At 39.9% G+C, this 12,757-nt stretch overlaps 1 long non-coding RNA gene across 1 annotated transcript; it reads right to left on the bottom strand.

The window, feature by feature from the left end:
- Window positions 1-7,522: 7,522 nt before the first annotated feature.
- Window positions 7,523-12,757, bottom strand: LOC136789838 (uncharacterized). The gene is made up of 3 exons (XR_010828855.1): window positions 12,511-12,757; window positions 9,303-9,392; window positions 7,523-7,868 (listed from the first exon to the last, which is right to left on the bottom strand). It is a non-coding gene; the product is annotated as an uncharacterized lncRNA (long non-coding RNA).

Genomic DNA, 12,757 nt, shown 5'->3' with positions numbered 1-12,757 from the left:
ATTATATCAGGAAGGAGGGGAACAGTGGGTTAAAGGGACAGCTGGCGCATGTGTGTTATCTGATATGAGACTTCTGCTCCATGTTACTATTTTGTTACCGCTGTGGCAAGGCAGCAAATGATAGCTAGTAGTAATTCACTGAGTAAGGCACGTGCATAGTCCAGCTGTACCCATGCCTTCAGTCTGTGAATAGACTGAAGAATAGAGTGTCTATATAAAATTACTTAGAACTTAACAGAGGTGAGACTGGTAGGATTCTGTAGAAATTAGTTTAAAACTTACAGAATTCATATGAGCATGTGTCTTGTTGATTTTTGAAATTATCTTACAAGATTCTATAATGATGTTATTACTTCCTAATGAAATCCATGGGACAAAGAAAAATTATAACAAAGTTATACCATTCCATTAAATTTTAGTTTTATGTTTATTATTTTCTCTTTGCCCCTTTTCCACTCCAGTCTTTCTTATAAAATCCTGTATAAAAACATGCATATGCCTTCACTGAAAATAGGCATTCTTTTAATATTCCCTTCAAATTCTGAATCTTTCAGTATATATATTGCATTAATTGAAATGAGACATGCAAGGAAAGATAATGGAAAATAGGATTATTAACAAGATCTGAATACCATTGCTGAAATAACACTTGTATGTATACATACTCATTCAGACACATACCCATGTATGTACGTGGGGTGGATATGTGTTTGGAAGGGGGGTGATTAAAGCAGAAAAATTTAATCGGATAGCAACATTTCCTCTTGATTCAATATGCTAGTTCTAAACTAACATTTCATATAATTTATTCATTCTTAATAGTGAATATACGGCTATATGTCTGAGACAGACCATAGACGCAGAGCACCTCTAGACTATACTTTAATTGTACGTGATGCTAGATACAAAGGCATTTAGCTCTGGCTACTACTAATTTTAACAGAGCCCTGTGAAGCTGTATCTCTGAATACTTATCTGACCTACACCTATTGTCTTTTTAACAGCCTGATGTGACCACATCATTTGCTGCCTGTGTTATACATTTAACAAAAATTGCCTCTATTTTTGAAAACAAGCACCAAGAAATTATTACACATTAGCTTTATGCAATTAACACGGATTGAAAATAGAAAAGGAAAAACATTCACAGTAGACAGATGCACATATAGGTGTATCATGTTTTTACATATCTACATAACAGCTTTCAGTCCTAGTGTGACAATTTAATCTTCTCTCCATTCTGCTCTAGCTGCTTCCAAACACTCTCCCATTTGGCACAGAAACCTCTGGTTCTTTGTTGGAAGCCAAATATTTTTCTTTCCAGGGGTAGGCATTTTTCAGTCAAGTTCAACTAAGTGGCCCACAAGGGAGCTGTCTCTGTTGTCCAAGCTATCAAGATACATTTATGAGCCAGCATCAGTTAATAAAGAAGGCAAGCTACATCTGTCCCCCAGCACTTGAGGTCACCGAGCAATTCCAAGACTGTAAGTCACTAATTTAATGGAATTTCCCATTCAAACGATTAGGGCACATTAGACCATATCAGAAGCCAAAATGTTGGATTCTTAGTGCATTCCCACAAAAAATGCCATGAATAAGGTTTTTCTGTCTGACATCTCTTACATAAATTTACTGTAATTCTGTGAAAGTATAGAGGTTAAGAGGAATTCTCCAAATATGAAATATTGTGTACATTTTAATGAACTGCAGCCTACCATGAGCCACATACATGGTATGAGACACACACACACACAAAAAAAAAAAAAAAAAAGAGCCAAGACCAGTTAGAGAATTCATTCATTGTCTAAAATAGGGAGGTGCAGTAGGGGCAGGAAATGCCGGGTGGGAGCCATGAGAAAGCAGCACCCTGTAAGGACATGCTGGCAGGAGACCAGCCCTGCCAGAAAGTAATTCCCCTAAGAAGGCAGAACATGCTCCATCCCCAAGGGTTAACTGTGAGCACTGCCAGCCACTTGGTTGAGTAGGGATGTGGAAATAAAAGTAGAAAATGAGCGCTGCTTAGTGGGAAGAATGTTTTCATCCTCCTCACAGCTGACTAAGCAGCCAGAAAGGACCCTGACAACTGGGACCAACTGGCTACGAAGTGAGCAAGGACTTGAGGTCAATGAGGCACAGCTGGGACAGTTTGTGTCCATACAGCTTTACTCCCTCAGCTCCTAAAAATCAAAGCAGTCCTGTCCAGCTTTTGTTGGGAATGGGTCTTGCCATGCTGTAAGTCCTAGGCCATGAAGGGCACTGCCTGGGAGATGCAAGCTGAGATAGCCCAAATCAGTCCCAGGTGGTAATAACAGTAATAATTTAATGGTACATGATTTTGTAGTTGCAGTCCTAGCCTCATTTTTCACTGATACTGACTTACCACTCTCTGAGAATGCCTGGGTACTGACTTGGATCCCCACTTTGACAGCCAGTAGAGGACCATTCAGGGAAATAATGCTGTTTTGGACAAAAGTACAGCTCATTGATAGCTCCGGAAACCAGCTCACAACATCCCATCTTAAAAAAAGTTGTTTTGCAAAGGGAAAAAGAAGGGAGAACTCCACGGAGAATCCCCTCAGTCACTGAAAAGGACAGTAGTCCCAGTTAGGGAGACACTCGCTATTCTTTAGTTACTGCTCCGGATTCTTTTGAAAGAAGAATCAGAAAAGAAGAAAAAAACAGAAAGGTTAACACAGTTCTCCTTTTTTCAGCTTGAAAATCAAATGACTCACATAGTTGATGTTCACACTTACAGTTTCATCTCTGTTTTCTGAAACTCAGCTTGACTTTCCAAAGTGCAAGGCTGTCATGAAACCCAATAGAACAGGCAGAATGAACAGGGAACTGGTAAACTCTTCTATCCAAAAGCAGAGCAGATATGGATGGAAACCTCTTCACTAAAGTCTCATTGTTGAAACCTCAGAGTTTTGATACTACTGCAGTATGTGGTAACTCACTCCCCTCTGTGGTGCTACTTGCAGGGTACCATACTATAGGAGAAATTTGATAGGGGTCATTTTAGCTAAACAAATGTATAATTGATTATCTGGCCATTGTATGTCACTACACAGCAAATGAATGCATTGCTCTGAGACCTAACATTTATTCAAATACAAGACTATATGAATTTAAAAAAGGCAATTATAAAATACTATAATCTATTCTTGTAAATCACCTGTTGTAATTTTAGCTCTAGACAACAATGACAAATTACAGTTCTCATTTCGAGGATATGAGATGCATTACATAGTGCAGATCTATAGTGTTTAGAACCATTAATCATCATCTTCTTCTGGCAGCACTTTTTGTGTTAATCATGTTTACAAAAGAAGGGACCTTCAGTGCACCCTCAGTAAGTTTGCAGATGACACCAAGCTAAGTGCGTGTGTCGATCTGCTCGAGGGCAGGAAGGCTCTGCAGGAGGATCTGGATAGGCTGGAGCGATGGGCTGAGGTCAACTGCATGAAGTTCAACAAGGCCAAGTGCCGGGTCCTGCACCTGGGCTGCAACAACCCCAAGCAGAGCTACAGGCTGGGAGATGAGTGGCTGGAAAGCTGCCTGGCCGAGAAGGACCTGGGAGTATTGGTGGATAGTCGGCTGAATATGAGCCAGCAGTGTGCTCAGGTGGCCAAGAAGGCCAACGGCATCCTGGCCTGTATAAGAAGCAGTGTGGCCAGCAGGTCGAGGGAAGTGATTGTGCCCCTGTACTCGGCTCTGGTGAGGCCGCACCTCGAGTACTGTGTTCAGTTTTGGGCCCCTCGCTACAGGAAGGACATGGACGTGCTCGAGCGAGTCCAGAGAAGGGCGACCAAGCTTGTGAGGGGTCTGGAGAACAAGTCTTACGAGGAGCGGCTGAGGGAGCTGGGCTTGTTCAGCCTGGAGAAGAGGAGGCTCAGGGGCGACCTCATCGCTCTCTACAGTTACCTGAAAGGAGGCTGTAAAGAGGTGGGGGTTGGTCTATTCTCCTACGTGCCTGGTGACAGGACGAGGGGGAATGGGCGAAAGTTGCGACAGGGGAGTTTTAGGTTGGATGTTAGGAAGTACTTCTTTACCGAAAGGGTTATTAAGCATTGGAACGGGCTGCCCAGGGAGGTGGTGGAGTCACCATCCCTGGAGGTCTTTAAAAGACGTTTAGATGTAGAGCTTAGGGATATGGTTTAGTGGAGTACTTAGTGTTAGGTCGGAGGTTGGACTCGATGATCTTGAGGTCTCTTCCAACCTAGAGATATCTGTGAATCTGTGAATCTGTGACCTACTAAGACATACTATTTTAGGCTTTTCTTCTTCCAGTGAATATTCTTTAGAGCAAATATTTTTAGTCTGAATTTATGTTTATTCTCAGAATAGAAAAATAGTCCAGATATAATTCCAGTAACAAAATGTTGACCTCCATGATAAAAAGTAATTAAGACCATTGCTATTTTTACCAAATACTTATCTGTTACTATGCTAATTATCAGCTAAATATTGTTATAAAATTACTTTATTTTGTTACCTGATAGTTTATAAGATGTAAATTCAGGTCATTGGATTCTTCTCAGAAATGTACAGAAAACTCTGTCTTGGAAGAAACAGAAAGTTCCTCATACTTTCTGTCAAAAGAGAGTCACCCATTCTATATACAGAATATTTTTCACTGTCAATCATAAGTACCAGATTTCACTGCAAACAAAAGTCATTCTTAATGTTAATGACATCAGGATATAAATACAGGCCACACCTCGAGTACTAGGCCACACCTCGAGTACTGTATTCAGCTTTGAGCCCCTCACTACAAGAAGGACGTCGAGGCCCTGGAGCATGTCCAGAGAAGGGCAACAAAACTGGTGAGGGGCCTAGAACACAAGTCCTGTGTGGAGCGGCTGAGGGAACTGGGGGTGTTTAGTCTGGAGAAGAGGAGGCTCAAAGGAGACCTTATTGCTCTATAACTACCTGAAAGGAAGGTGTGGGGAGCTGGGGGTCGGCCTCCTCTCACAGGTAACTACTGATAGGACTAGAGGGAATGGCCTCAAGTTGTGCCAGGGGAGGTTAAGGTTGGAAATTAGAAGAGATTTCTTCTCAGAAAGAGCAGTCAGGCATTGGAGCGGGTTGCCCAGGGAGGTGGTGGCATCACCGCCCCTGGGGGTGTTCAAGGAAAGTTGGACGTGGTGCTTGGGGACATGGTTTAGTGGGTGACATTGGTGGTAGGGTGATGGTTGGACCAGGTGATCTTGGAGGTCTTTTCCAACCTTAATGATTCTTTGGTTTTATAATGTAAGTTTATAATCAGGTTCATATATAATAAATAATAAATAAATAAATAAATTTGATTAAATCTGTCCCACACGGATGACAGATGCTCAGTATCCGTTTAGACCAGGAAATGGTTTTCTGAACCTGTAAAATTTGTTACAGTTTCTTAAATGGTCTTCTTTATCAAATGACACTAAAACCATTTAATTTTATAGATGCACAGATAATTGTCTGGCAGTGAGAGGAATGCAGCATGCAGAAGATTCATGTTCAGTCTCCAGGTCTGCTTTTTCTCCCTGTCCGAGAAATCTGCTCCAACCACCAACTCTGCAGTGATTTTCCTAAACTAGAGAGGAATTAGGACTTTTTGTCTTTGTGTATTTTGCATAAATTCTCTCCAATGAAGTCATGAAGTTGAGTACTGAGTACCCAACATCCCACATACAATACTCATTGGATTGGCCACCGTGGTGATTTTTCTCAAACCTAGCTGTCCGTGGACTTAGGTGAAGAAGAAAAAAACTCAGGCCCGATGCCTAAATAAGGCCAAAGAGAATCCTAAATTTCCTTTGCATCTCTCAAGAGAGTTTCATGATCACAAGGCTATTACCCATTAACCTTCTCACTCTCTCTGAGTTTTAATCTTCAGTAAAAGCTCTGATGAACTATTATTGGAAGTGAATATACAGTGAATGAGTATTTTTCAACTAAAAATTTGTTTCCCTAAAGAATTTCCAGTTAGCTGCACTCCCAGGTGTGTTGCATTAATTTTTAAGGGTAGAGATACAGCAGAAGATCTGAGGTTATAACCAAGTAGAATACAGGATTTGTAGTTAATGAAGAAAAAATATTTACTTTTTGTTTTCAAATTGGGATGAAAGATGCAGTAATGTTCCTTATACATATGTTATATGTTCCTTATAAATAATTGACAGCTAATTAACAATAAGGATTTTTTTCTTAATAAAAGCAAGTTCTTCTGCCTCATTAGCTTAGAGTTGCTGAAACGTTTTAAATTCAAATTGCAGATTAAAATGAAATAAATCCCTTTTATGGTAAAGCCCTTAATTCTTATAACTTCTCTGTGATATCAACAAATGTAATAGGGAAAATTCATGGTAAACACATGTGGGACCACGAATTTGCATTTCAGAACAAAAATGATAAACAATAACCTTAAAGTAAGCTTATGCAAGTCATTAGAGTATAGCATTAGTTCACTTGTAAGTGAAGCAAACATATTTTTAACTGTGTTGCAAATTTGACCAAGGATATATAAAAGAGGTATGTTTAGGTCAAGTGAAATATTTGTGCAGGTTAGAAACACCACATGAAAAACATAAATACAACAGTTGAAGAGGATTTGTGTGTTCCCCATATTCCTATTGTCCATATTTTCATAAATTCTATAAATCTCTAATAAAGTTATTATTTTGTACATCAGCTTTCCCAGAAACAAAGACTTGATTGTATCTTAGAGCATCACAGCTACAACTTTACTACCATCTCAAACACATCCAGCAGCAAAATTTTAAGTCATTTTTTCTTCCTTTTTTCTTCTCTAAATTTTCCATAACATAATCACAGTCTGGTTTTAACAAAGAGACAGGTATGTGTTTTGTGCTAAATTCCAGATCTTATCTCCCTTGGAAGGAAGTTACGCTATTTACATTCTGTCACAAAAATCTGTCCTCTCTGAACAACTCCACTGAGTCTGAACTCTGGGTTCTCGGGTGCCTTAATCTCTCTGCACAGCTGTTGTTTAATGATCATGAGGGAGAAGGTGATCTCTGCATTGTCCTGACAATGCCTGCCTGGGAGCAGTGAAGATTCATGCCTGCCCTCAAAGTCTGCATCCTTTTCTGCGGCAGCTGTGCTCCTTCAGTCAATCATAGTGTCACTATCTTGGCAAGTTTCTCAGAGTATTTCCTTCCCCTGCTGCCACATTCACCTTCTTTGAATTTACTCCAGGGACAAAGGAGGCTACAAGTGCATGAGTTTGGGAGGAGGGTAACTGCATTATCATCCCCTAACTTTCATCTCTCTCTCTTTTTCTTTTTTTTCTACCTGCTCTATCTGCAGACCCCAACACTCAGAGGACATGTCTTCTGAGCAGCACAGGGGATAGATGGTGTCATATCTCACACTCTTCCGTGACATTAATGTCATAACAGTCATTTATAGCATTTCTTGGTGGAAAGCTACCAGATATGGACCTCTTCCAGCCACAAGGATTTGCTGACCTCATGGGAAAAGGTATGATTGTAAATCTGACAATTATAAAAAGGCAAGATATATCCTTCTTTACAGATAATGAGCTAGAGGCATTTGAAAATTAAAGTGATAGAAGTACTTAAATAATCATTAAAAGAATTATTTTAAAACTTTATTCCCATGCATGCCATGTAATCCAGCATTAAGGATTTTAATAAATAAAAACACAGCAAACAAAACCAGACATTTTCTGAACAGCAAAGCCATTTCAGTTGGTTCCTTGTGCAGTTATGTCTTATAATGTTGCCTCACAAGGTATGTTCACCAACCGAAGCTTCCATGGTTGGGACACTCACGTAACATTGCTCTCGTGTGGATTTTCTTGAGCCTAATAGGTAGCAGGTTCATCCTGCAACCTTCTTCTGAGAGAAAGGAAGAAAAAGAAAATCTATTAGGAACAACATAACATTTAAGGTGTACACAATTCATCTCTTAAAAGGACTACTTTTCTTTCAAATTGGTTGAAATTAGTCAATTCAACAGAGACAAGTCAGAGTGAAAGGACAGATCTAGAAGTGTGTGCACAAATCCACAGACTGCTCATATAAACTTTATTTCCTTAGGAAGTCAGGATAAAAACATCTCCGTGATTAATACACAAACAGTGATCGCTCATATCCTGCAGACTTTCAGGAAATAACTGAAGCCTGCAAGTATATTTAACTGAGTCTGTAGCAGACAAAATTAACTAAAAGATGGAGATGTAATTGCCTGAGTCTGTACACAAAGTCAAGCTGAAAGATAAATGGCAGTTCCATTTTCCTGTTGACTGTTAAAGTAAATTAATTATCTGGGGTCATGGATTTGTTTCCAGAAATAGGAATGTGAATCTCTGAATTTGAAAGAGTTTGTAATAAGTAGAAAATGAAAGTGATTTCTCAGATAGATTACCATGCAGCCACAATACTTCTGGGCTGTATTTGCCCTTTTGAGGATCATTTCACAGAAGTGTGAAGTTTCTGCATAGTGCTGCAGTAGACAAGGGTAACATTATTTATTTGATAGCCTCACCATGCTTTTTTCCTAGGATCTGGCTTTGGTTGGAGTTTCCCATTACATGAAGTTGATTGCCCAGAACAAATACGATCATGCTGTAACCCTTACATGGTACTCAGTCTCAAGACAATTTAGTTATTTAACAAATGTCCTCCAACAGGCATGATGTGCAGTGCAGCAGGAATGACAGTTATTTCCTGCAGTGAGTATGAGGCTATGGATGATGGCCCTGTAGCAGTAAAATGGTGGAATATGGGAGATGGTGGGCTCCATGGCAGCTGGGAGGGACAGCTGGACTGTGAGACAGAGAGGACTGAAAAGAATGGAAAAACAGCAGCAGCAGCACCAAAATAGCAGACAACAAACAGGAAGCGAGGAAGAATTATGGTAAAATAGTTGAAAGCGTGTGAGGAGACCAACGGGCCTGATGCTGACACTGGCAGACAAAACAGCTAAGAATGCTGCTGTTGACAACACATGCTTGCAGCAGTGCACCGTGGTGAATGGATTCTGGCCCATCAGCCAGGATTGCTGTAGTGCAGCAGTGGCAGGTGCCAAAGAAAATCAAATGCCTGTTTTCTAGTAGTTTAAAGGCTGCTCAGGCTGGCGGCCGTATGTAGGCAGTATTGCACCCTTGTCTGGTGCTGCTCAGTTGTCACTGTGTCATAAAATTCTTCTGTGAGAACAAGCTAGCCCTCAGTAACAGACGGGTTTTGCTTTCTACACTCCAAATGTCAGCAATCCTTGCATGCAAAGGGCAGTGAGGCTCCCCTGTAAGAAAACAGAGCACAGGAACCTACCAGCAGTAGCTGAGACCTGAAGTGCCAGTCTAGGGATGGGATGGGTCGGTCTTTCTCGATTTCTTCAAATCAAACCATTAGCAACCAGTCCTTGAAAACAAAGAAAGAAACAAAACATAGGGACTAGAGGTCTGGAAGCACCGGATTACACAACAGTTAAAAATCAGATGCTGAAGAAACTATGCAATAATGAGAGTCCTAAAAGGACACAGAAAGCCCCTGAAAACATAAGCAAGATATAGAAGAATGGATCTGGAAAGATCATGGAAAAGGAAAGACCAACTGATTGACAGCAGGTGGAATATGAAGATGGAAAGGAGGAAGTTAAGAGATGTGGCAGACAAAACTACAAGTGGGAAGAGAGAGAAGAAACTAGAATAATGGAAAAAGGACATTACAGAGACCTGGACTGGGAAAGAACAGAAGCAAGGGAGAAGATTTAAGTCTTTACACCATCTGAGAAGTGTACATCAGAACGTGCATCGATGTTTTTTTGTTTGTTTGTTTGTTTGTTTTCCTCTGACACTTGAAAAGTAATGAAACCTATGCAAGCAATTAGCTTCAGGTAGATCACAGGGCAACTGTAATATTCCTTTATACCATCATTATTTCACATGTGATGATATGTTATTTATGTGAGACGTTTGCTGGAGAATTGCCATCAACATTAATGATGTTATATTAACAGGAGAAAAAAGCGACTCCACTGGCTTCCTTGCCCTTCTCTTCTCTGTGCTAAGCAGTTCTGCTGCTGTATAGAAGTTTTCTGAGCAATGTCTAATGCAATTTACAAATTGAATTTCTTTTTACCTTGAGTTCAGTTGGTGTTTAGTTCTTTTTCATTGTATTTGCATCCCAATAAACACTGCCATTAATCCATGTTTCTTTATCATGAGCTGTTCTAATTAGGCTGTTCGAAAAGTTAGGTTAATCAATAGAGTTAATTCTTTACATTTATACACAACAGGAAGCTTTCCATTACAAGAACAGCCTCTTTTGTATGACCTGAGTAGCTAATCACTTCTTAAAATGTCAGTTTAAACTCAGTTCCGTCAGTCTGGCCTGATGAGGTGCACTTTTACACACAACCCTGCTGAATTTTGTGTGGCTGCTCATTTAGCTATACCATATGAATTAACATTGGCAGAAATAGAAAATGTGACTGATTCTCCACATGTTAAAGAAAAAAAGAAAGATACTGAACAAAGTTAAATTCCATTTTCACTTCTATTCTGCTACTTAATCCCCTCTCATCCCTTGTTGTAAATTAGTAATGATGAACATTTTAAAAGGAAGCTTCCTATTTCTGTAAGAGCCTCTCACATATTTCAATAAACCATGAAACATAAAGGGAGGGACTCAGACTTTTAAGACAGCAGATGTCAACCCCACTAGAATTTTGTCTGCCATTCTGTTGGCAAGCCTGAGTCTCATTTTCTCTTCCCACTAATGTGGACAGGGCACACACTATTACTAAAGGGACTGAGACACAGCCACATGAACTGCATTTCTTAGATCTGTGCACCATAGCAGACAGGAACTAGATGAAAATATCCTTGCACAATAGCCCTCAGTAATGATTTTACTAGCTATTCCCAAAGCTTGCAAAGATGAGTACGTGGCAAACCCAGGCATGAAAACCAGGGCATAAGAGATCCCAACATCCTGGCTGTCCTAGGATTTTGGTTGTGAGGCAAACAGTAAGAATTTAATTGTGTGACTGTTCTTCAGTTGTAGTTCTAATGGTGGAGTCTTTTTTGTACAGTATTTTTGTATGATATTGTTCTCTTAAACCTGTGCTGCATTATATATGTACACACCCATGTCTACTACAAAATTGTGTGTTTTTTTTTCTTTAAAAATCATTAAAGCCACCACTGAACGTAAAAGAAAGTGACCCCAACTATTCCGATTTTCCCAAATTCCCCTATCTTTCCTCCTAATGAATACAGGATGTGATTACTTTAGCTGTGCTTTTGCATGGACTGAGCTGTCTTGCCACTTCAAACCCTTTCACTAGAATAAAAGTGCAGGTATTTATCTTCCCAGGAAGGATCAGAGCCTTTATCTCCTACAGAACAAAATGGGGCCAAGCAATTTCTCACACAAAATTTCAAAATTATTGTTATTGCTACACCAGTGTGTCAAAAGTTATACATTAAAGACTGATCTGTATGAGCAATAATATACAGATTCTTTCAACTAAGGCTTCTGATGGATAGTAAGTTAGCTTAATTACCTCAAAAAATTGTTAATTGGTATATACAAAACTGTTCTAGCAGTACAGACTAAATGGCTAATGATGAAAGGTGACCACTTACGCACTGCACTTATTTTTTTTTGCAAAGTTAATAGTTATTGTCATTTTTTTTTCCTGATCTATAACGATGTATAAATTAAATAAAAAATGCTCAGCTACATACCATGTGTTTGAGATAACTAACATCAGTCTTTATAAAGGCTATAGACAAAATTTATGCTTCAGTTCCCAAAATTCAATCACTCTTAGCTAATCTCTCACAATATATGAATTTACAACTTGAGAGTAGAATGCAGTTTTCCTTTAGTCCTGACACTCAAAAAACATCTCTTACAAGATTTTACTCAGACCTGGCCTAAGCATATACTTTCTTTCCTTGCCTAAATGTCCATGGCACAGATGACAACACAAAAATGAGACAAAGAGCATATTAAACACTAGTCTGTTCTGCTGCGCCAACTCTTACATTCTCTGCACCCATACCTGACATCACACAGTCTCTAAAAATTCCTTTCCCCCAGTCAAAAACCACCAAGTTATACTGTAAGCACCCCTGGATAAAAGCAATCATTTTCTTCTATGCATTAGTCCATAACTAGACCAGTAAAATAACGATAAAGCAGAAACAAAATCAAGTATTTGAGGGATTGAAACTGCAAGACAAACTTCAGCCCCAAACATTCTAAAGTAAACTACAGCAGGTATTGTGATCGGATTGCAATCTTTATTATATGCCTGTTGTTTTCTACTGTAAACAGCAATTCTGAAGCCCGGAGAAGTTTCTGTTCTGGCACACTTAGACTTGTTAGTGCCCGTGTTACTGTGAGATGCGAAGCAGGGCAGCTTTTTTCGCATTGGGTCCCTCAAGAGACAACATAAATTAGAGATCTGTTCCCCTCCTCTGTCATTTCTTGTGTTTTTTTTTATGCGACGCTGCCAGCTACGTGCCTTTCAAATAACGAATAAGCACCGAAAATCATAAAATCTGCTTAAAAAGTTGCAAGGTTTCTCTCTTTAGCTGCGCTTGTGATGCTCCGCTCGGAGTTGGCTTCCCGAGGAACTTCGGAGCGGCCTGCGGAGACGCTTTTAAATTTTGCCCTAAAAAGTGAGGGCTGAAAGGGGATTTTGTGGAGAACCGCCCGGCACGGTAACCGGGCCGTTACCCCTCCGCCTCAGGGGAGAGCAGGCATGGCGG

The sequence above is a fragment of the Anser cygnoides genome, chromosome 1 (genome assembly GCF_040182565.1).
Source record: "Anser cygnoides isolate HZ-2024a breed goose chromosome 1, Taihu_goose_T2T_genome, whole genome shotgun sequence".
Taxonomy (NCBI): domain Eukaryota; kingdom Metazoa; phylum Chordata; class Aves; order Anseriformes; family Anatidae; genus Anser; species Anser cygnoides.
Note: the sequence above shows the minus strand (reverse complement) of the source record. Positions and strands in the feature narration are given on the sequence as shown.